General features: G+C 41.9%; 1 long non-coding RNA gene across 1 annotated transcript; it reads right to left on the bottom strand.

The window, feature by feature from the left end:
* Window positions 1–6,297: 6,297 nt before the first annotated feature.
* On the bottom strand, window positions 6,298–24,896 carry LOC103159766. Its single transcript, XR_003484083.2, has 3 exons — window positions 24,741–24,896; window positions 23,194–23,523; window positions 6,298–8,345 (listed from the first exon to the last, which is right to left on the bottom strand). It is a non-coding gene; the product is annotated as an uncharacterized LOC103159766 (long non-coding RNA).
* Between the last annotated feature and the right edge of the window lie 1,068 nt (window positions 24,897–25,964).

Here is a 25,964-nt window from a genome sequence, read left to right on the forward strand (position 1 = left end):
TTTATTTCTTTTTAAATATATATATATATATATATATATATATATATATATTAGTGATTTGTTAGTATAATCACAAAAGTGTGCACCTATCTCTGCTGCATAATTCAAGTGCATTTCCTTGTCCCAGGAGAAGACTGTACCCTCTGGGAGTCTCACACTAGCTCTCCATTCCTTCCTCGCCCCCCCCTCCAGCCTCTGATAATTGCTACTCTTCTTTATATCTCTGTATATTTGCTTATTCCGGACTGATCAGATTCATGGGATCACATAATACATGGATTTTTGTGTCTGTTGTTCTCTTCACATACTGATTTCAGATTGTCTGTTGTAGCAAGTATTAATCCAGTGACATGTCACACAGTTGCATTCTGAGAAATGGATCATTGGGCAATTCTATCTTTGTGCAAACATTGTACAGTATATCTGTGAAAACTGAGAAGATGAAGTTGCAAGAAAGAATTTTTTTCTATCAATGGTAGTTAGTGCTCCAAAGGCCAATATCCCATAAGATTCTCGAATCTTGTGACGTGGCTGTTTGCCCAACTGCTATACATTCCTGAAACTTCCTATCAAACCCTTCCCCTTCATGCTAATTAACCAATCATGTCAGATAGTGAGGTCAAATTCCTACTAATGGGATGAGACACAGTCATTACCTGCATTATAGATTTAAAAAAAAAAAAAAACTGAGGCCATTTTGGCCATGTATGCTTGCTAGACTGGTTTGGGTTCTGGGGTACCCTTTTTACAAGAAATTGCCTTGCTAGTTACTTTCACTTTGTGCATTTCTTTGCATGATATCAAGATTATTTTCATCCAACAGTGTGACTCATATACCTGGACTGTTTAGTACACAGCCTATTCTATTATGGCTATAACGGACAATAAAACACAAGACTAAATCAAGCATGAGAGCAAATGATGCCTTCAAGAGACTTGGAAGATATAGTATGCAGGGAAATGGGCAGAATACCATACTGGAAATATTTTATATGAATAGAATGAGTATACTATGAATTTACCATGAAAAGTATGCCATAGAAACATGCAAAGAAGGGACATTGACATTTATTACTATTAAGTGCTATGTACTATCTGTATGTAAATGCTATGTTTTTATACAATTGATAGTACATGTGTTGATGCCAGCATCTCTAGTCATGTAGGGATGCACTATTACTACATTAACGTGGCTCATCACTAGCCAATAATTTTTTTCAGTTCCATCACAGTAATCTTATGGAATTATAAATGTGGTCTATCCTTGACTATTGCTATTTGGTGGTGACTGCCCTTCATATTATGAAATATGAACAAATCAAATTCTGTCCATCCAGCAATAGATTTGGGCATCTGATGTGTCATTTATGAAGAATGTTACAAACCACATAACTGGTGACGGTTCTCAGTGTGGTACCGAATGGCACTAGTAAGAGCCAGCATTCTTATCCTTTTACTAATCTTAGGGAGAAAGCTTTCAACATCTCACCTTTAAGTAAGATATGCTAGTGGCTTGAACCAAAGTACTACTTTGGTTGGGTAACAATTTTCTCCCACTTGGAAAGTTTTATCCAGAAGGGGCCAGGATGGGAAGGCTGGTGAGACCCAGGAAGTAAACAAACGTTTTTGTTTGGGAAAACTGAAACCTAAACAATTTGTGTGGGACCCTCCCCAAGGTTCCAGAAGCTATAAACAACTGCTAGAGGAGGAGTCGACTTGGAGCAGCTGGGCTGCTTAGAGGAGATTTGAGATTCCGGCAAACCATGCAGAGAGCTCCAGGGTTACAGCTTTCATGAGTCGTCATCCATGCAGGGGTCGGCCTGCAATGATGGAGCTGCCTTTGACTTATCCTGGCTTTTGTAAGTAACTCCTCATCCATATTCCTGTAAGTAACTAATAAACCCATTGGTTGACCAAATTGGACTTTGGTGTCATGTTTTTGATCTGTTGCTTTTTATCTTCCCTATTGGGAGGATGTCATGTCTACCCAGGAAAAGTCTCACACGGCAATGATGAGAAGCAGTCAGACTCTGGATGTACTTTGAGATTAGATATTCGGGAATAGATGGGATATATATGCAAAGAGATTGGCGTCCAGACTGACTCCAAGAGTTTAACCTGAGAGCTGGAATGAGGGAGTACCTGTCACTGAGATGTGGAATGTGAATAGACCAAGCTTAGAATTTGAAGAATGTCAACAATCCAAAAATTACTGTGGCATTTTGGGGGTAGACATTGCTCATTATTGATCAATTATCTATCACCTCCTTCTGTTATGATAAATCTTTCTGCCAAAAGCCACCGAGCCCTGCGCCACATGTGTGCTCTACGCCAGCCACCTGCCCGAGTTAGGGCCAAATGAATACACAGAAACTTGTATTAGGTTCAATGATGCTTGGCCAATGACTAGGATTCTCATCTGTTAGCTCAGTCTTAACTATCATAAACTATATATTTATAAGACTTATCTTTTTGGACGCCTTGTTGGCGTCCTCCCTTGCCGGTGGATCACATTGTGCTACTGGAGGAGGCGAAGGGTAAAAGGGAGCACACTTCCTGTTTCCTTGCTAAATATGAGTCTCCTTGCTATGTCACTTCCTGCCTGGATCACCACTTCTCTACTACATTTCCCAGAATCCTCTTTGACTCCTAGTCCCATCTAACTTGCTGTTTCATTGGCCAAACAGTATTTTATTTAACAATCAATAAGATAAACAACACAGAAGTACTTCCCCCATCATCTCCTCTTTTCTGTCTAAAATAAAAGGATAGCTTATCTTTTATAATAATTGAAGAAAACTATAACCATAACTATCTGTCTTCAACTCTATCAAAGACCCACCACTCCTGACACCATTCCATAAATCTTTCCGCCAAAAGCCACCAAGCCCCACTGCCACATGTGCCCTTTATGCCAGCCCCTCCCCAATGAATACACAGAAACTTGTATTAGGTTCAGTGATGCTTGGCCAATGACTAGGATTCCTCATCTGTTAGCTCAGTCTCAATTATCATAAATCTATATATCTTATAAGACTTATCTTATCGGATGCCTTATTGGCGTCCCTCCTTGCCGGTGGATCACATTGTGCTGCTGGAGGAGCAAGGGGAAAAGGGCCCTTCCTGTTTCTCCTTCGCTTAAATATGAGTCTCCTTGCCATGTCACTTCCTGCCTGGATCACCACTTCTCTACTACATTTCCCAGAATCCTCTTTGACTCCTAGTCCTGTCTAACTTGCTGTCTCATTGGCCAAACAGTATTTTATTTAACAATCAATAAGATAAACATACACAGTACATTCCCCATCATCCTTCCCTTCAGGCAGACCTTGATCTACTCAGTATAGCTGAAATTAATTATGCTCAATGAAAACCAAACTTTCTAATCTTTTACTTTCTAATCTTTCTTGCAGCAAGGGGTCAGAATTCTAGCCAACTGGAACTCTCTTACCCAGGAAGTTCTCACTTGGCTGATATAAAGAAGTCCCATTATCCCTTTGCTACCAGAGAAGTGGTAGTTGTGAAACTACCATGATGACAAAAACTACTCACATGGGACGACAATGAAGAAAGAGAAAGAATTTGGAAGCTTTCAGAAGTATTGACCAGATTTGGCCTGTTTTGTTTTGTTTTATGAAAGAAAGTAAAAGAAGAGAAGGGAAAAAGAAAATGACTCAATTTGGCTAATTGGGCTTCTATTACAATTGGCCAAACACAGTCTGTAGTGATACACTGGCTTCCTCTGAGTCCTTGATTGAAATAACGGGAAGCCACACAGCAGAGGCCAGCTTCTCTTGAGATGAATCTATGCTGTCTGGCTATAAAATTCACCAACCATCTTCCTACTCAGCCCTCAAGGTGCACTGTGTCTACCTAGACGGCCTAGGTAGAAGAGTTGTCTTCTAAAACTCCAATCTACTCTGCCCCCAGCCTCCCCTGATTTCTCAGATTAGTAATGCCATCCCAAAACAGTCTGCAGGGAGTCCTGTCTTCCCTGTGGTGCACACATGTGATTGCAGGAAAAACACCCATCCCCATAAAACTGAAATAAAACAATCTTTTGGTTTACTAAAATAAACCAAAAAAAAAAAAAAAGTTTCATGTGGGTGGTCCATACTCTCTTGTGAAGTCACTATTTCCCTTCTTGAGTACCACCTTTTTTTCATCCTACTGTGCCTGATCTGGGTTCAAAAATGCCCCCAGATTTGTGTGTGTGTCTTTTTCCCTCTTCCTGCTTATCTGGATGTTTACTGGTGGCATTGTGTGTGTGTGTGTGTGTGTGTGTGTGTGTATGTGTAAGGGAAAGTGTCTTATTTTCTAATAAAGGGGGTGGAGGCTAACTGCAGCTTCAAAGATGCCAATCCACAAAGGAGCACTTTAACCATCAGGAAACAAAGCTACCAAGATACAGCTGCAGTTTCCTTGGTTACCTCACATCCTATTCTTTGTCTACTGGGTCAAGATGAACCTAACCACTGAAGGGGTAGTTGTACAGGGCACCGTCTCATTCCTGCTCATGTCTGCCTAGCTACTCACAGTAACAGTGCCCTCCACTGTTCTGTTCTTATTTTAAGCAGTGCAGATGCGTCCTGCTTGGCTGAGTCTCCTGACCCTCGTGCACATTCAGGAAAGCTAAGACATGAATATTGGTGCATTAGTACCAACCGCACACCAGGCTATTTAGCTCTCATCATTTTCTCCCTGTCATTTCAAGATCAGCCTAGGATCCCACATTGCATTTAATCTTCATTCATGCTTAGTTTCATTCTTCAGGGTACGTCTAACTTTTTTTCCTCCTTTCTCATCCCAATTATTAGGTTTTGAACTAGAAAATTCTCTCTGGGAGCTGGAGAAATGATCCGGTGGTTAAGAATGCATTCTTTTGTAGAGGACCTGAGTTCAGATCCCAGTGCCCTCACTGGGTAATTCAAAACCACCTCTAACTACAGCTCCAGGAACTCTGGAGTCCTCTTCTGGCCTCTGAGGACACTGTGTTAACATGCACATGGTTTGAATAAATTAAAAAAAAAAAACTTTTAAAAGAAAGGTCCGTTTCCCTGTTATTTTCTTTAGTTTATAAGGCAGCCAAGTTTTTCTTTAAATATATTCTCTTTAAAGAGCCTATCCCATTGGATGGGGGCAGAAATCATTCGTTAGAAATCTGAGGCTCCCCATAGTCCCTGGACTCAACAAACGTGGTGAAGTGTTCATTTGCAGCCATGTTTCACCACTGCTCCCCCTATCGGTCCAAAGGAGGTCTTAAGTGAAAGTCTCGGAGATTTCCCTTCATCTTATGTCTAAAAGTCTGTGCCTTTGAACAAAACATTTGACAGGAGCTAGGATGCTGGGCCTGACGCCAAGAGTGAGTCTGAGCCTGGGGATCCAGCCAACGCCCCAGTGACGGCACTCTAGGGGATCTGGAAAGAGAGGAAGCTGGGTTGGATATCACATTGCATCTTTGTGGGATTAAGAGAAAAACAGCAACAAAAATCAGCCCCATGAAGTTAATGGACCTTTAATAGGATTAAAAGGTAAATGAAGTAGTGATGAATTCAGGGTGTGTGTGTGTGTGTGTGTGTGTGTGTGTGTGTGTTTACTGAGGATTGCCCTTAGGACCTTGTACATGATGTAACACCAGCCTTATTTTTACATTTTATTTTTTGAAATTTTACAAGTTGCCCAAGCTCTCTCTCTCTCTCTCTCTCTCTCTCTCTCTCTCTCTCTCTCTCTCCCTCTCTCTCTCTCTCTCCCTCCATCCTCCTCCTCCCTCGCCTTCCTTCCTCCCTCCCTCCTTCCTTCTTTCATGTATGCATGCCACAGTATACATGTGGACATCAAAAGGCCATTTGCAGAAGTCAGTTCTCTACCTCTACCATGTGGGATTCAGGGATTAAACCCACTAGCCACCTTGCTAATCTTGGCCTTGAATTTTTGGTCTTCCTTTCTCATGTAACTCCCAAGAAGCTGTGAGTATCCCACCAGGCCCAACACATATTTTATCTAATGCTATATAAAGATATACTTAAATGTTATAAATATGTCATTATTTTATATGCAACTAATTGTATTAAATTCATTATGGGGCTAGAGAGATTGCTTAGTGGTTAAGAGCCCTTGTTGCTCTTGCAGAGGACCTAGAATCAATTCCCAGCACCCACATGATGGTTCATAACCATCCATAGCTCCAGTTCCAGTGACTATGAAGCCCTCTTCTGACTTCTCTTGGCATCAGGCAAACGAGTGGTACATATACATTCTCGCAAGCAAAGCATTTATATGCAAAATATAAAACAAATCTAAAAACTTTTAAATCTATTTACATGCAATGTAAACATTATATTTTTATACAATCTATTCAAACACTGAGATATCAAATTATTGCTGACATGACCATTAGGCATTATTTTTAAAATTCCCCTCAAAGAAGAGATAGTTGACAAGGACTTGGAGTTTTTCAACAAATAACACAACCAACAAATCCTCCTTATTTTTACTGGGGAAAAAAATACTGTATGTCAAGTTGGCCACTGATTGTGACAATTTAACAGGTAAGATTCCAAAATCTACTACTGGAAGATGTGAAGTTTGTCTGTTTCTGTAATGGCACTTTACTGTAGTCAATGCCACAAATGTTGCTCATCACATTACATTTGACATTCATTAAGTACGTATTGTGCCCTAAATACTGGGTTCTAGGCTAAACCTGCTTTAGTTGAATTAAATAATCTTGTTCTCATAACCTCAAGCTTGAACTCATATCCACTTTGCAGATTAGAAAACTAAAGTTTAGGGTGTCCATTCATCCAAGTTACTTGTTAGTAAAGGAGTAGTTTTACCAGGAGCAGGAAAAGGTGCTACAATCCTTACTTTTTTGCTCCTATGACCAAATACTGGCCAAAAGTAACATATGGAAAGAGCCTTTGTTTTGGCTTAAGGTTTGAGAGGGTCCAGTCCATCACAATAGGGAAGGATTGATACTGAAGTGGCCTAGTTCATGGCATAATCAGGAAGCAGAGAAAGGTTCAGGCCACGACTCAGCTGGTGTTCTCATTTTTTCCATATTTATTCTGTTATGGACCCTAGTCCAAGCAATGGTGCAGCCCACATTCAAGGTAGAGCTTCTGTCCCACAGCTAATCCTCTCAGAAACACTCTCACAGAAACACCCAAAGGTATGCCCTAGGTATTCCTGACTTCACCCATGTGGAGGAATTAAACTATCACAGGTGCCTGGAAAGTTAAAACCTGAAAAAATAAAAAGAGGATCCAATAATCCCTTGTTATTTACTGGAGGGAGGTGCATGTAGGGTCTTCCTTGAACACCAAAACTACTTAAATCTTTAATATAAAGTGGTATAGTTGCTGCATGTAACCTATGCCTATCCTGTACACATGAACCATTTCTGACTTAACGATGTCCTCCAATACAATGAGACATGTGAATAGTTACCATAATGTACTGCTTAGGGAGTAACACAGGAAGAGCCTGTACAAGCTCAGTAAAGATTTGGTTTGATTTGGAATGCTTTTATCTCATGTTCATTGAATCTGTGAGTGTGGTAGGCTGCAGATCCAGACAATCACTTATATTGAGAGAAAGAGAAATATTTCAACAAAACACAGAGGGGAAATTGCCCACTTTTAATTTATACTATTTTTAGTCTGATGGCTGTCTTTATTTCTTCCTCCCTCTTGAGAGAATCTGAGGGCATAGGGCCCCCTGATGAGGTGGCACAGCTGTGGAGGCTTTGGGGCCACTCTGGACACGCCTCTAACACAAGCACCTGCAAGAGGTAGTTCACACTTGAGGTCCATCTGCTGGAAAGACCTTAGAGCTGAGCACGTTTGTTGTTAAGCAGCCGAGCAGTCCCATTTTGTGAGGTACAACACAAACCCTTTGCATGAAGAGGGAGACTGGCAGGTAATTCTCCATTTCATCAAAAGCTGAGCACTTAAGCATGAGTCTGAACTAATCATTCCACTGCAAAAACCTATATTTTTGTTGATGCTTTTGAGGATTTTTATAAGTAATAGCTGTATCATTTGAATATGGTTTATTCCCATCAAAACTCATGCTGGGGCCTCCTGCCTTGTCAGTTAGCGTGGAGAGTGGGAGGTGTTTGATTTATGGAGATGGCATCACCGTGAATAGATTGCTTCCATCTTGGGAGTGGGTGAGCTCTCCCTCTCCTGGGACTGCATTAGTCCTTGACAAGGTTGTTCTGAAGCTCCGTTATTCTGAGTATTTGTCTCCATGAGTGCCTGCTCCCTCCGCTTCTCATGCCCCAGGCTTCACCAAACACTCAGCAGATACAGCTGCCCCATCGTGGATCTCCCGCCTTCACACTGTGAAAAAAAAAAGAAAAGAAAAGAAATTCTTCTATGTGAATTACGCAGTCAGAACGCAAGAGCTGGGAAATGGGGAGGAGGGCTATGAGATACTGTATTTTGGTCATGACATGACCAGTGCACTCATGAACTCACAACATGCATGGTTGCATGTGTAAAGCCTGCACAAGACTGGGCCTGTTAACATTCAGTCATGGCCGAAGAAGGGACTCATGGGACCTGACCCCTTTTGTCTCTACTTCTTCCAAGGAAGCAAGAGTGAACAGAACCCCTCTTCTGTGATGCACCGAGCCACTACAAACAGAAGCACCAGGACTAGTGACCATGGACTGAGACCTCTGAATTCCTGAGCCAAAGTAAACATTCTTCCTTTTTATCTGACCACCTCAGGTATTTAATGTGACAGTGATAGCTGACTGGAATTCTGACCTTGGTATTTAATTGCTACTTGAATGAACACAATCATTTTCCTCAGAGCCTGTTGTAATCTCTCCAGCTATCCAGCCATTAACATCCTCCCGATCACTTGCCCCAGTAACCATTGATCTTTCCTCACTATGAACTAGTTTGCCTTATCTGAAACTCTATTCAGATGAACTTAGTAATAATTTTGTGTGAATTCTTTCACTCAGCACAGTTATTTTAAGATTCTCCCATGTTGTGTGCATTAATAATTCATTCCTTTTTATTAAACATTAAGAAACAAAGGCAAATGGGCAATTAGATGATGTGAAGACCCCACTCTGAAAAGCTCCTGACAGAGCCTAATATATGCTCAGGGGAGTCAGTCACATGGACTGTGTTTTCTGCTCTCGAAAGATCAGGTTCTACAATGACAAGCAAGTCAGCCACTCGGGTGTGGTTACTGAGAATGTGCCGTATGCCAAGCATGGTAAGTCCAAGCAAACTAAGTCAAAATTCAAGGAGACATAAGCCTGGTGAGAGAGAAATGGCAGGCTTAGTGGGAGCCAGGAGGATCTTCCAAACAAAGTGAATATTACATTACTTGCTGCATGACAAATTACCCACCCCCCACACACACATTAGCAAATTAATAAACAAGAGCATTTCTTATCTCCTGCTTTCTGTATGCTGGGATCCTAAAGCAGTTCAGCTACAGGGTAGTTCTGGCTCTGTGTTGCTTAGGAAGTTGAAGGCAAACAGATGGCCAAAAGAAAATCTGCTGCCAAGTTGACTTGGACCACAGCTGGAATCCTCAGGTCCTCATAGACTGTTGGCCAGTGACTTTAGTGTACTGTCAAACGAAGAGTCTTCATGACACACAGCTAGCTTCTCATAGAGTTTGAACTAAGAGATAGAAGCCACGGGCTTTTAATAACCTAATAGAGGAAAGGATGTCCAATTGTTAGCACTAGTCACAAAGAACCTAAATAGAAATGAGCTAGGGGCAGCATGCAGTGTGGGTTACCAGGATGGGGACATCTTACAGGATAGCTAACTGAAGAATTGGCAGTGAGCACATGTGTCACTTAGCCATAGCCCTTGATTTAGGTATTTTCTGTATGAATGGAAACTTCGTGTGACTAAATCTGCCAAGATCCTTTAAAATATCACAATGGCTTCTGATATGACACATTGCAGATAAGAGACAGGGCGAATATAGTCACCATACATCACATTCACCCCCATTTGCTTATTTGCATGTCATAGATTTGTTCCACTAAGGCAGCTGTCTGGTTACCATGGCAACAGCTCAGAGGTAAATTTCCCTCAAGCACAAAGGCAATGGGAAGAGTAAAATTAAAGAGACTTGAAACAAAGAACAAAAAAAAATTATCTTTGTTTGCCCATATGAACCTGATAAATTTTAAATTGTGCAATAAAATCCAAAGAGAGAGCCCCACCAAAGATATTATGTATGGCTAAGACATTATATATAGTTTTATTTTGAAGAAATACAAAAGAAATGTTTGTAGAACTTTCAATGTTAACAGAGAATACTTTAAAACATCCACAGAATATTATCATGCAGAAATTTGAATGTGAATCTGGATGAGGTAAATGGGAAATACAGAGTGGAAGGTGGTGAGGGTAGAGCTTTGGATAAGGAGATACAAAAAGGAATTGGTCCCAAATTAGCTGTCCACAATTCATTTGGTCCATTGTTTGATTACTGTACACTGTGACTTCAGCTAAGTTGGGGGCCACTCAGAGTCATAGCAACTTGCCCTTGATCTTTTCTACAAGGCAGCTTTGACAATGTCAATATAGTATTTTGAGGCTCTCAAGTGGGAGACAGTATGCCCTGAAAGACATGACCTCTGAGCATCACTCTATGCTGGTTCATCTATATTGAAAAACAGACCAGGAATGGAGTCATCCATATAAAACCAGTTCATTGCAAAGTCATCTTGCCATGCATGGATACTTAACAGTATCAGCAAATATAAACAGAAACTTCTCCCACATGTCAGAATAAGGTTTTCCTGGGGGTAATTTGATTCTCCCTCCAAACACTGTTATCTAGTAAGAAAGAAGATATCTATCCAGGAGTGGTAACACAAAACTGTAACCCTAGCACTTGGAAGGTTAAGGCAGGAGGATCATGATTTTGAGGCTAGCCGACTATATAGCAACATAGATCCCAACTCAGGAAAACAGAACAGACTAAAACAACTAACTGTGCCTCATATGCTCATGAGCTTTCTGCTACCACAGAGAGCTTGTTGGCTCCCATTGTAATCATGTCCCTTCAGACTCTGTGTACTTTGAAGATTGCTTTAAAAGTATGGGAACATTGCCCAATTCTTTTTATGAGGCCACAGTTACCCTGATTCCTAAACCACATAAAGGCCCAACAAAGAAAGAGAACTACAGACCAATTTCCCTTATGAACATAGATGTAAAAATAATCAATAAAATCCCTGCAAATCAAATCCAAGAACACATCTAAAGAATCATCCACCATGATCAAGTAGGCTTCATCCCAGAGACACAGGGATGGTTGAACATATGTGAATTGAAAAATGTAACACACCATATAAATGGGATGAAAGACAAAAACCACACAATCATCTCTTTAGATGAAGAAAAGGCCTTTGACAAAATTCGACACCCCTTTATGATAAAAGTCCTAGAAAGATAGGGTTACCAGGGACATACATCAAATAATAGAGGCCATTTATAGCCAACATCAACTTAAATGGAAACAAACTCAAAGCATTTCCATTAAAATCTGGAACAAGACAAGGTTGTTTACTCTCTCCATACCTATTCAATATAGTACTAGAAGTCTTAGCTAGAGCAACAAGACATCTTAAAGCGATCAAGGGGATACAAATAGCAATGTAAGAAGTCAAAGTATCATTATTTGCAGATGATATGATTGTATGCATAAGTGGGCTTTAAAATTGCACCAGAAAACTCCTACAGCTGAAGTATCAGGGTACAAAATTAATATACAAAAGTCAGTAGCCTTTTTACATATGAATGACAAATGGACTGAGAGAAAAGTAAGGAAAACATCACCGTACACAATGGCCTCAAAAATATGAAATATCTTGGGGTAACTCTAACCAACTTGAATGATAAAATTTTTAAGATAGTGAAAAAATAAATTGAAGAATGTATTAGAAAATGGAAAGATCTCTCATGCTCATGGATTAGTAGGGTTAATTTAGTTTTTTTTTTTAATCTATCAAATGTAACCTGCAGATTTAATGTAATCCCCATCAAAATTCCAACCTATTTCTTCATAGATCTTGAAAGGACAATTTGCAGCTTGATATGGAAACACACACACATGCACACACAGAGAGAGAGAGAGAGAGAAAGAGAGAGAGAGTGAGAGAGAGAGGAGAGACAGAAAGAGAGACACATGCACAGAGAGAGAGAGAGAGAGAGAGAGAGAGAGAGAGAGAGAGAGAGAGAGAGAGAAATAGATAGAGGGGGGTCAGGATAGCTAAAACAAATCCTGAATAGTAAAATAACTTATGGAGGTGTCACCATCCTCCATCTCAAGTTGTACTACAGAGCTATTGTAATAAAAACAGCATGGCACAGAAAGACACATTGATCAATGGAATCCAGTTGAACCAAAAATAAGTTTACACTCCTTTGGGCACCTGATTTTTGATAAAGAAGCCAGAAATACACACTGGGGGAAAACCGCCAGCATCTTCAACAAATGGTGCTGATAGAACTGGATGGCGAAATGTAAAGAATGCAAATGATCCAAACTTATAACCCTACAAAAACTCAACTCCAAATGAATCGAAGGCCTCAACATATGACCAAATACACTGAGTCTGATAGAATAGAAAGTGGGGAACAGTCTTGAACTCATTGGTACAGGAGGAGACTTTCTGAACAAAACACCATTAGCACAGGTACTGAAAAGAACAATTAATAAATAGGAACTCATGAAATCAATAAGCTTCTGCATGGCAAAGGATGCTATCCTTTGGACAAGGCAGCAGGCTACAAAATGGGAAAAGAATTTTACTGACTACAAATCTGAGGATTTGTAGAGGATTAATATCTAAAATATATAAAGAATTAAAAAAAACTGAACATCAAGAAAACAAATAACCCAATTTAAAAAATAGGGTACATATCTAAACAGATAATTCTCAAAAGAGGAATCTCAAAATAGCTGAACAGTACTTAACAAAATGGTCAACATCATTAGTCATAAGATAAATGCAAATCAAACCGCTTTGAGATTTCATCTTGCACCAGTCAGAATGACTAAGATCAATAACGCAAGTGACAGCTCATGCTGGTGAAGATGTGGGGAAAGAGGAACACTTCTTATTCATTGCTGAATGGAGTGCAAACTTGTAGAGCAACTATGGAAATCAGTATGGATGTTCCTCAGGAAACTGGGAGTAGTTCTACCCAAGCCATACCATATACTCAAAGGACATTTCATCTCACTACAGAGACAGTTGCTCAACAATGTCCATTTCTGCTCTATTTATAACAGCCAGAATGGAAACAGCCTAGATGTCTGTCAGTGGATGAATGGATAAAAAAAATATGGTGCTTTTACATGGTGGGATACTCCTTAGCCATTAAAAATGAAATTCACAGGTAAATGGGTGGAGCTAGAAAAAAATCATCCTGAGTGAGACAACTCAGACCCAGAAAGACAAGTACAGTATATATGCATTTATATGTGGCTGTTAGCTGCTAAGTCTTCTATAAACAAGTTACAGTCTGTATAACCACAGAGATTAAAGGAATGGGGAGAGATGGATCTCCCTAAGAAGGGGATAGTTATGGACAGATGCAGGCATGGACAGGAATTGGAGGATCAAACAGAGAGGGAATATGGGGAGGGACAACTAAAATTAAGATCCATTTGAGGGGCCATATGGAAACTTAGTATAGTAGAAAATAAATACATGTGGGGGGAGGGGAGGAGAGCCCCAACTAGACATCTCTTGTCACCAAATGAAGCTTCTAGTGCTAGGGATTAATTATAACTAATTGAGCTGTTGGCCAAAGAGGCCCTATGGGATTCCCCCAAATGACCCAGGCTATTGGTTGCTCACTACAAATTGATGGTAGGTCCTATTGCTGAAGATACCTACACAACTTACTGAACATATTCCATGAAAGAAAAATAGAGGAAAAAAGAGAAAATTCAGAAGCATACAAACCCATCACTTCTTGTTGGAGTGTTTCTTTTGTTAATAATTACTCATTTTTCATTCTGTTAGTGCTCTTCTTATATTGTATTTTTTTCTGACAATAGTGCTCACATATCACCTTCCTTTTAGTTTAGCCCTATTAGTGTGCTTCTTACAACTAACTGATCATGTTTTGCTTTGTTTTTAAAGTTCGAGTGCATGTGTGCGTGCGTGTGTGTGTGTGTGTGTGTGTGTGTGTGTGTGTGTGTGTGTGTGTGTAGGAGAGTGTTGCATATGTAGGAGAGTGCTCCTGTCTGTGTATAAATGCAGGCATGCATTTGCCGTGGAGCCCATGTGGAGGAGAGAGGACAGCTTCAGGTATTGGTCCTTACCTCCCAGAGAGCTCCCGGCTTCCCATCTACAGTAGAAGCATTGGGATTACACATGCTCACACACTCATGCGGCTGCACCAGGCTTTTACATGCATTCTGGGGATCTGAACTTAAGTCCTCAGTCTTGAACAGCAAGCACTGAGTTATCTCTCTAGTCCCAGCTTTAGAACACACACACACACACACACACACACACACACACACACACACACTTCAATTATTTCTGTCCTGAAGTGTATTTGTTCAATCCATTTACATTCATCAAATTATAGATGTGGACTCACTTTATCATCTTCTGTGTTTTATGTTTACCATGAACTTTTTTAAAAGTTACTAACCAAGCTCCTTTTTAAAAAATAATTCATTTTTATTTTATGTGCATTGGTGTTTTGCCTGCATATATGTCTTTGTGAGGATGCTGGAGCCCCTGGAATTGGAGTTACAAACAGTTTTGAGCTGCCGTGTGGGTGTGGGGATGCTGAGCCATCTCTCCAGCCCCTTAACCAAGCTTCTATCTGGGTGGGCTGGGCCATCAGGGCACACGAAATTCCCAGCAGAGCAGAGATCTTCCACTAACCCCATGGGGTTCTCTGTCAGTCACAGCTCAGAATGGCCTATCATGCAAGTGATCTTCAAGAGAGTTAGTCTCCCCGGTTAGAGTCACCCTGGTCTCTTGTGTCATTCCCTCACTCTGTGACTCCTGACTGGCTGAAAGCGGCCCCCAAAGAAACAGAAGGGAAAGATGGAAGAGGTTGCAGTTTTCTCAGATCTACAAATTAATTATAGCTTGTTCTTGTCATTTCTTTTAAGAACTGGGGATCAGTGTTACCTTGCATTTCAATGCAAAACATGTTGGTCCATCCTTTTATGAAATACACCATGGGGGCTGGAGAAATGCTCCAGAACCAGCAGCCCACCCTCTCCCTTGCCAACTATTCCTCCTTCCCCTTCCCAAACTGCAAACACCACATTTTCTCCCTAGGGAGTTTCCTAAGTGATTCTCTTATGCTTCAAACTCTCATATCCATCTTTCCACTCTACTGAGTTTCCTTCCACTTATTCACTAGGAGAAGGAATAGTGTTAAATATTTTGTACTTTGAGGTTTGAGGTCTAACTTCTGGTTCTGCCACTTACTGCCTATGTGTAGTTAAGCAAGTGGGGAATCCTGAAGCACAAACACCCCAGGTCAAATCAGCAAATAAAGCTAATGGGAGAGGCCTTGTCCCAAGGGGAAAGACTGGAGAGTAGATAGAAGAGTAAATAACCAAGGCCCATGAAAATCTGCTCAAAGTTGGCACAGCTAAACAAACCCCTTACAGCAAAGGCATAGAGAGGTTCACTGCATGGGGACTCCAGTCTCAAAGACACTGTTATTGGATGCTTGCTTCCCCTTCTTTACAAAGCTGAGATGAATGCAGAGCCCTGTGAGGTAGATCCCAAAGCACACTCTTCCACGAAGTAACCAATGAACACAAGCACATAGCTTCACTTTGAAATACACTTACATAGAAGCAGGAGGGCAGATGCTAACAGGCTTTAGCAAGGAAGCACCAAGGATCAAGCACTCATCTATCATATTCTTTTTGTAAACCTTAGTTTTGAGCTGCCTGTCCACAGCACCATATGGGGAGAGTTTGAATAAAAATGGCCCCATAGGCTCATGTATTTGAATGCTTAGTGATCTGGGAGTGGCACTATTTGAAAGGATTAAAAGGATTAGGAGATGTGGCCTTATTAGAATGTGTGTGACCTTATTAGAGGAAGTGTGTCACTGGGGGTGGGCCTTGAGGTTTCAAAAGCCCATACAGGTTCAGTCTTTTTCTTTCAGCTTATGGGTCAGGATGTAGTTCTCCACTACTGCTCCAGCATCTGCCTGGGTACCATCAAGTTCCCCACCATGATGACTAAACCTCTGAGACTGTACACAGGCCCCCAATTAAATACTTTCTCTTATAATAGTTGTCTTGGTCAATATTATATGGACTAAGACAGATGACCACAAGGTCAGTGGTAACTGTGGTTGCTATTGTAAGACCCCCGGAAGCTCAAGCCTCCAGGATCTCAGCCCAGGACCGTGGTCACCCCAATCACCAGGCAGATTCGAAAGTTTGATGCAAACTGCACGAGGCTTTATTATAGTTGTTTAACGAGCTAACCCCATGTTAGCTGGGGTCTTTCATCCACCCACCATGGTGGACAGCTAGGAAAGACAGCTCAAAGCGTCTGCATAGAGATCTTATAGGGCAGCATAAGAGGAGTGTCTAGGGGTACGAACAGGCTCAGGATTGGTGTGCCTCCAGGCTTGGAGGGCTTGCCCTGTGTTGACTGGTCAACTGGTTGTTATGGCCCATAGGCTCTCCCAAGGTGGTTGTTATGCTCTGCCCGTCATTGCTGTGTACTTGTCCGTAAAGCACACCCAGAGCCGTAAAGCATAACACCACCAGCTAACTTCTGATTGGTTACTTGCCACGAGGCAGGCATCTGACCTCCTAGTGACTAAAGCAAGGTCAGACAAGCATGTGTTCAGCTGTTGTGGCTGCCGAAATGGGGAGCTGGTCCCTTCAGCTATCACTGTTACCCAGACACTGGAGACACACTAAGAGACAAAGAAGCTGCAGCTGTGATCTGATATACAATGACCCCAAAGGCAGTAGAGAGCAGGGCAGTCACGAGGAAGACAGAGGCAATGGCATCAGGTAATCTAGAAGCCTGTCTTTCCAGGCCAGCTTATCCTCACCATCATCTTCAGAGTGTTCACTAGACTCCATGCACTAGAGTAGAGTGTAATGGCTGCAAGAGTGTACGGCAGGAGAAAGCTGTTCCTACCTCACAGCAGACAGGAAGCAGTGACCTGGACTTTTTCTGTTCTTTAGCCCTCTTTTCCTCCTTTTTATGGGATCAAGTTTTCTTTATTCCCATCATCTATAATCTTTTTAGTTGAATATTTTGTCTTTATTCTTTTGTTGTTGTTGTTGTTGTTGTTGTTGTTGTTGTTGTTGTTGTCACCACATTTACAGATATTTGTAATTTGGATTTTAAATAGAGATCTTCAAGGAAACCCAATAAACTCATTGGTTTCTCAGAGCGAACTTGGGTGGAATTGTTTCTCCATTTGTCGATGGGAGGAGGAAGTAGAATTTGCTTTATGGTTTCCACTGGGAAGGAATTTTGGCTCAGCATCTCTTACTACAAATATGCTTTCTTCAACTTTCCAGCTAATTAGTTCTCTCTTTAGCTACATCTAAATTATTGTTCAACCAATGGATTATTATTTCAGTGACCCCAGTTTCCACATATATATGATTTATTAGACACCTGTAGGCTGTGGTCTTGTTAACCCAAAAAAATGGCTGGCTCGGGATGGAAAGGCTGAGAATCTGACAGTTGTTCAGTTCATAATGCTGGATGTCTCTGCAGTCCCAATCTGGTACTAGAATCCTGGTGGATTTCTGAAGAGTTGCTGGTCTTCAGACTGCATTTAAATCCTGAGGAAGCTGGAGTTAATACCAGGCACAGCAACAGGATAGATACACTTGCCAACAAGAGTGAGGGCAAGCAAGCATGCTTTTTATGTTGGCTGCAACCAGGTATGGCTCAGATGTAGGGCAGGTCTTCTTGCTGCAACTAATCTAATTGAAAGGCTAAGTGTTGGTGGCTCATGCCTTTGATCCCAGCACTAGGAGGCAGAGACAGGTGGATTTCTGTGAGTTGGAGACCAGCCTGGTCTACAGAGTGAGTTCCAGGACAGCTAGAGCTGTAACACAGAGAAACCCTGTCTTGAAAAACCGAGAGAGAGAGAGAGAGAGAGAGAGAGAGAGAGAGAGAGAGAGAGAAGAAAATCCCTGAAAGGAGTACCTAGCAGTTCGGGTTTTAATTGATTCTTGATGTAGTCAAGTTAACAACCTACTATTTCCCTTTGAGTTCATCTCTAGCGGGAATTGCTCTAATGAGGGTTCTATATGTATCCTAGGCTGTTAAAGGCTTTCTGAGGACATCTTCCCCATTGCTTTGGAATCTCTTCCAGAACTAGAATAGCTTTCTATTAGAGATTCTGGCCCTGCATAAGTGGTGTTGAAAATTCTGACCACACATCAACACTCAGTAGGAGTTATGACATGCAATTTCTCACAACTGATTTTATTTCTGCCCACGGCCCAGGACTGGCTGGGTGGGTTGTAAGTCATACAGATTTCCCTCGTGTCAATTCAATGGATAGCACTATTACTATGGCTCCAGAATATATGGAAAAACCTCATCATAGATGTTCCTAAAACGTTGACCCTCATCCCTAACATTAAATTCCCAGTCCCTAGGAAATATTCCTAGTCTAGCTCCCTTTATGTGACATACTATTTTTACTTTCAGTTTTAAATTTTTTTAGGATAAATTTAAGGTGATAGAAGAAAGGCTTCCTGCTGCATTTCATTCTGCTCTCACTGTTTTGAATTTCAAGGGAAATATTCTTCCTCAGAAGCCAGGTTTACCCAGGTGGCTTCTGCCATCACGAGAGGGAGTTAAAAGTCTTGTCCATTACATGGTAGTGCTGGTGCTGTTGGTAGCTTGGTTACAAAGGGATTTGAGAGGGAAGCAAAAATGTTATAGTGTGTCACTTTTCTGTTTCTCTTCATCATTGTGTTACGAGTGTGACTTTAGGGCCAAATGGCTATGAAACAGTTTTTGAGAAAACCATGCAAATACTTTCACATTTTATGCTCTTCAAAATGTGCCAGATACCTGCATGATAAGATTAATTCTATGATATTGTAACTCCAAGCCCTTAAAAGAAAAATCTAACAGTAGCTACAAAAGAAATGGGTGGATACATATTTAACCATTACAACAGGAAGCTAAACTGCTGGGCAGGATGGAATAGCAACAATGGTTGTTATTCTATAGTAATGTTTAAAAGGCTTGCAAATTAGTAAAAGAAAAAGTGAAGACTTAATCTTGTAGTATGTAATATATAGGAGCTATCAATATGAACCTATGAATTTTTAATATAAACATGATGATTGATAGAGAGATGATATATACATATACATTGTTTAGTATACGTGAACTTATTTCCTCTGTTTAAAGGGCCTTTGAAGCAATGAACTCTGAATGTCAATGAACACAACAAAGGTCTAATTTTTGGCATTTAAATATCACATTAGAACCAAAAGAGCTCAAAGCTGATAAAGAAGTGGTTAATTACAGGGCAAGGGCAGGAAAAAAAAAAAGTAATATAAAGTGCCCAGAGCATCCTCACAAGCCAAAAGTCAGGAAGTTCAAGAAGGATCCGATGTTAACAGACACCAGAGATGCCATCAAGGAGCAACCAGTGGCCAAACCAGAAGCAATTCAACCAAAAAAATTAATAATCATATTATTGAGTTATATCCCAGAGAACAAAGTCAGAATCTGTGAGTCCGTACAAATACACAATTGAGTGAGTACATGTTCCATATCCTCCATGAGAAAATACCCATATTCAACAAAAATATCAGACAGGAAAGAGATAATACTTCCTTACAGATGCTTTCTAACTAGTAAATGCTGCAAGAATTAGGGAATTAGAAAATCACCACTTTATGTCCACTTTATTCGTTGTTTTGAATTCAATGCAGCGGCTCCTCCTTAAGCAACTGCTGTCCCAACCGGCATTTACAACTCTGAAGCTACCAGCAGCAGTTGAGCAGCACTGGCCTCAGCTATGTGGGAATTCTGTTCCCTCAGTCACAGGCTCTGAGAGAGAGCAGGATGAGAAATACCATATCAGAGGGAGACACTATAGGTCCGAGAAGAGATCTGGAACCAGAGAAATCTCCAGAGACCTACAAGGATGACACGATCTGACAATCCAGGCAATGGTGGAGAGGATAACCTAAAAGCCCTTCCCCTAAAATGAGATTGATGACTTCTCTTTATGCCATCCTAGAGCCCTCATCCAGTGGCTGATGGAAGCAGAGACAGACATCCACAGATATACACTGAGCTGAAATCGGGAATTTAGTTGAAGAAAGGGAGGAATCAAGAGCGAAGGGGTCTGTACCAGGTTGGAGAAACCCACAGGAACAATTGGCCTGAACAAGGGAGAGCACATGGACCCCAGATGCTGTCCGGGAGGCCAGTACAAGACTGATCCAGACCCCTGAACATGGATGTCAATAAGGAGGCCTCTGCACTCCAGGGAGCCTCTGGTAGTGGATTAGTATTTTTCCCTGGTGCAAGAAGGGACTTTGAGAGCCCATCCCACGTGAAGGGTTACACTCTGGCCCTGGACACATGGGGAAGGGCCCAGGACCACCACAGGAAGATTTGGTGGACTTTGCAGAGCCCCCTTTGAGGGTCCTACCCTGCCTGGGGAGTGGTGGGTGGATGGGGTGGGAGGTAGGCTGGGCGTGGGGGAGGAGGGATGGGGTGAGGGGAGGGAGAGGGAGAAGGGACTTACTTGTTCCCTAACTAGAACTAATAAATAAGTTAAAAAAAAAAAACCAAAAAGGAAATTTTATCTAAATCTCTACCATTCTATAGAGGGATTCAAGGTTGAGGTGAAATCCTGCTGGCTCAGAGAGGTGAATAGCAAATAGCTAAGCTCTCCTTGGGCTCCTGGAAAAAGCCAGTGATGGGGTGGGGGTGGGTCCTTCTGCTCAGCCTGTCCCCCCCTCAACTAAAGAACCCTCACTACACTTAATTCCTCCCTATCACTTCCTGTCAGCTAATTGCTGACTCAGCCTCCTGACCCCAGGTTAATTTGATTTAATCAAACATGCGGAACAGGTCTTTGCAGCATTGACAAAAGCAGCAGCAATGTAACACAGAATGTAACACAAAAGCAGCAAATGTTCCGGGTGTTGGTGGCGCACGCCTTTAATCCCAGCACTCGGGAGGCAGAGGCAGGCAGATCTCTGTGAGTTCGAGGCCAGCCTGGTCTCCAGAGTGAGTGCCAGGATAGGCTCCAAAGCTACACAGAAAAACCCTGTCTCGAAAACCAAAAAAAAAAAAAAAAAAAAAAAAAGCGGCAAATGTAACACACCTTTACTTTATTTAACACAGTTAAAATAATATTCCACAGCAATGATTCACTGATGGAAGCTAGCTAGCCCTGTGATTGGGGATTAGCCATATAATGTCAGTGTATCTTGCCCCCAGTAGTAATCGCAAACAGCGATAGGAACATTTGAACGATGAAAGCCAGTAGAAACACAAGTAGCGAAAGGGAACATGGGCAATAATAATACCTAGTGACACCAGGATCTCTGGTGTGGGCTTCTATGCAGTACTTGCCCCAAATACATAACTATAACGTAGTTAACAAAAAACCTTTGGACATACTTACACTGAGGAGATGGCCTATTAAAAAAACAAAACAAAACAAAAAACTAGTTAGTGCTCTTTAAAAGTGCCAAGGTCGGCCACAGATAGCTCAGTGGGTTAAGGAACTTGCCACCAAGCCAAATAAACTGAGTTTGATCTTGTGGATCCATAAAGTGGGAGGAGAAAACCAACTCCTGCATTTGTCCTCTGGCTTCCACATGTGTACCCTGGCACATAGTCACCCCAACACAGATAAATAAGTAAGTGAAAAAAAATGTGCTAAGGCCATGAAAGACACACAAGGACTAAGGAACCATCAGAAATGATGGAAATGAGGGAGGTGGGGCTACAATTGGATGGACTCTGCACGGGAAATACAGCATGCCTATGGAGGCTGGGGGCATAGAATATACATTGCAGTGCCGGTCTGTGTTGCAGAAGGCTAATCCCTGCACCAGAGATTTTATTGGTAAACTTAATACACAGATTTGGGGGGCGGAGGGGGTGATGGGTTACGGTGCACAGGAGTGCCCTGAACTGAGGAACAGCAATGAGAAGGGACCCAGAGAAAGACACTCACGATGAGAGAGGGAGCCACGTGACTGACAAGACTCACAGTGAGCGCTAAGATGCAGCCTCGTGTGATGATTCTGCAAGTCCCACAACCTCCAATGGGCAGACAGGAAGTAGGCAGAGAGAGGCCAGTATAGGCGCATGAAGAAACAGTGGCACCTGGGAAGCCTAAGTGATTTGGAGAAGATCTTCCAGCAAAGGATATACATTGAGAAGACAGGATTAAATGAATTAGTAATCGATAAATTATAGACAATAATTTTGAGTTTTTAAAGTAATGATATTTTAGTGTACAAACCTTTAAAATTTTATTCTAAATTGGATATTACATTTTTCATTTGACAGCATAAAAACATGTATGATTATTTATTGTCCTATAATCTGAGGGGGGTTATTTGCCTAAATAACAAACAAGCACAATTGATCTAAAGCACTGGAAGCCAAGGACAGCAACACATCCTTAGTCAAGATCTTTCCCCACCCACCTGAGAGTGACTTACTGTAAGAACAGGTAAAATGGGAGTGTTTAGGTTATTTCACACATATTGGTTTTATAATGCTTCAGCTATTAAAAAAAAGAAATAGCATAAACCAGACGCCTGAACTAAAGAAAGTTTTGCTGACCATTATTTAGTCATGAAAAAGTTTTGCTTTATATACAGCAATTTGTTGGCTCACTAGGAGGGTACCAGATTCATAAGAAAAGAAATCCAAAACAAGTTGAGCCTTGTCTTCACACCAGCAGCCTGGTTGGGCAGAACCTGACACAGAATCCCCTGCTTTCCAGAAGATCCTTTGGGCCGGGCCCTTCAATCCCACTGAAATCCTAGAGACCCCCTCACCTCTGGGTCAGATGAGGGCACTCATCAATAGAAGGCCCACCTTATAACCTCAGCAAAGACTGGACCCTGATCATACAGTAGGTAAAAATGTCAAGAACAAAGAGTCAAGGAAGTCAAAAGCAAGACACCCTCCCAACTCACCGACATGGCTTGTCTTCTTCTACAGTGAAACTAAGCAGCCTATGCGCCATGAGCTGCAGACAGGCTCCCATGACTTAAATATGTGCAGTCTGTTGCATAAATCCTCCCAGCCCTTCTGGCAGGCAGAGTTCTCCACTGTTCACCAAGCTGGGGGTGGGGTAGCACTGAAGGAGCCCTGCTGTGGCCTTGTCCTCAGAGGGCTGCTGTGGGGTTGATTCATCTGTTCTGAATCTCAGCAAGAGGGCATTCCGGCTGCTAGACCCCAGAGTGAGCTCAACCTCATTTCTGCATTTAAGGGTGGTTGCTTCCAGCCCAGGGCAAGGTCCTCTTCTGAGTTTAAAAGAAAGAGAGAAGTTTTCAAATGTGTGTTAAGTGAGCTTGTATGGATATGTGTGTCTGTGAGCAAATGTGTGTCTGAGTTTGTGTTTGTGTGATTATGTATTATCTCTGTATATCTGCATGTAGGCATGTATAGCTGTGTGCCCACCTGTACGCAGAGCTTTGAAGGTGAGTGTGTACCCATGTGTATCTGTATTGTGTATCTGTGTGACTGCATGTGAGTTTCATGTGTGTTTCAAGTGAATGCGGCAGTATGTGAGTGTGTGTACTTGTATGTGTTTGCATATGCTTCAACTTATTGCCACTGCTTAGCCTGGTGGGGGTGGGGGTTCCAAATTCAGATTTCCAAGTCCAGCTTTGTTGACTTCATATCACTATTATACCATAAGCAACAAAATTCCAAGTCAATCTTATGTATATATCGAGGGATATTATTTTAATGTATTACACTTGTTTATGTAAAGGTATGTTACATTTGCTGATGCTGTGCAATATTACTTTAACTGTGTAAAGGTGTGTTAACATTTGTTTATGCTGCATTTGTGTAACGATGTAAGAATGTGTGTTTAATTATGTAAAGATGTGTAACATTGTATCACCTTGCCTGCCCAAGGCACCTGATGGGTCTAGTAAAAAGCTGAACACCCAATAGCTAGACAAAGAAAGGCTAGGAGAGGCTGGCAGGCAGAAAGAGAGGAAAGACTAAGGAGGAGAGAATAAGGAGAGGGACATGGCTGAGCCAAGAAGCCAGGCAGCCACCAGCCAGCCAGACAAAAGAAGCAGTGAAAGTAAGATATACAGAAGAAAAGGAAAAAGGCGCAAGGCAAAAGGTTGATAAAGAGAAACAGGTTAATTAAAGTTAAAAGGGCTCACCAAAAATGAGCCTAAGCTAGGCCAAGCATTCATGACTAATAAGAATCTCATGTCATAATTTGGGAGCTGGTCTGTTAGGTTTTTATTTTAAAAAAAAAGGAAAAGAGAAAGCTTTAAAATGAGACATGTTGACTAGTTTATTATATAGCCCGGCAGAGTAGGGAGACCGAGAGAGAAGAGGAACAGCGGTAATGGCTGACTGGCATGGCCGGTGGCCATAGAGAGCCAAGAAGAAACAGAGAAAGGAGAGAGAGAGAGAGAGAGAGAGAGAGAGAGAGAGAGAGAGAGAGACAGAGAGACAGAGAGAGAGAGGTTGGAGTTTTTAAAGGGAAGACCTGCACACTGAGGGTCCACGCATGTCCAGAGTCATCATGGGTGACCGGTGACGTGGTGATGATGTAGCACGTTTTCTTGCGCATGCCCTGAGTATTGTCAGGGGGCGGGGTCTGTCTCTTAAAGAGGTAGAGCCGATCAGCATCAAAAGCCTGAACCTTTCATGGTCGGTGGCCCAAAAGAAAAGCCCTGGTACATATATAAATTCTGTATAATATGCATATGACATATGAACTATGTATTGGTGGAGGAGGTCCTGTGTATATGATTGTCTTATTGGTTGATAAATAAAGTACTGTTGGCCAATAGGGAAACAAGGTAGGTGGGACTAGGAGGCAAGGAGGATTCTGGGAAAGGTAGGAAAAAGCACAGAGTCACCATGTGAGCCCAGGAAGACAGGGCGCTTGCCTCTGACATCCCATAAGTCTTATAGAATATATAGATTTATGATAATTAAGACTGAGCTAACAGATAAGAATCCTAGTCATTGGCCAAGCAGCATTTGTACCTAATGTAAGTCTCTGTGTAACTTGGGCAGCAGGGCGAAAGACTTATTGTTACAATGTATGCATTGTATGTTTATCTAATTGCTGCTAGAATCATCAAGAAAGTGAAAGCACAGGAGCATGCTGCCTAGGGTAGTCTGATTGTTTTGGTACAGAGGCTGTGTAAGTCCGTCCGACAGAAGGTCAGGGTATAGTGTAGGAGTGGATGACTCAATACAGCTGGAGTTTATCAGCTGAGGGGCCAGGAGCACAGAACTAAAACCTCCCAATTAGACCATCTGTGAATCGGTAGGCATGGTAAAAAAGACTTCTACCGGGTAGGGGGTGGGGGGCTTTAGAGGATGAGTAGTTACGTGAAGGGGCAGAGCCTGAAACCAGGAAGACACTGAGGCTCACGCCAGGAGCTGCAGCTGGAAGGTCACCTGTTCATTGTCTGCTGTGGAAATGAGCCCTCTCCCTGGGGGCAAAGGGGGGGGCAAGGAAAGTGGGGTTTCCTAGAGCATGGGGGCTTTGCTAGGATGAATGTGTGAAGATGGGCAGGGCCAGGCACAGATGCCGCTTCTCTGCTGTCGTTCACTGGTGGCATATCATCACCGTGGTCCACATTTGTCTAGAGGCTGGGCTCCCTCTCCCAATTCTGTCAATTTCCCATTTTACATACTCCACGGTAAGATGAGAATTTTTACTAAAGATGTGTGCTGTGCCTGCCAATGAACATGC

The sequence above is a fragment of the Cricetulus griseus genome, chromosome 3 (assembly GCF_003668045.3).
Source record: "Cricetulus griseus strain 17A/GY chromosome 3, alternate assembly CriGri-PICRH-1.0, whole genome shotgun sequence".
NCBI lineage: Eukaryota > Metazoa > Chordata > Mammalia > Rodentia > Cricetidae > Cricetulus > Cricetulus griseus.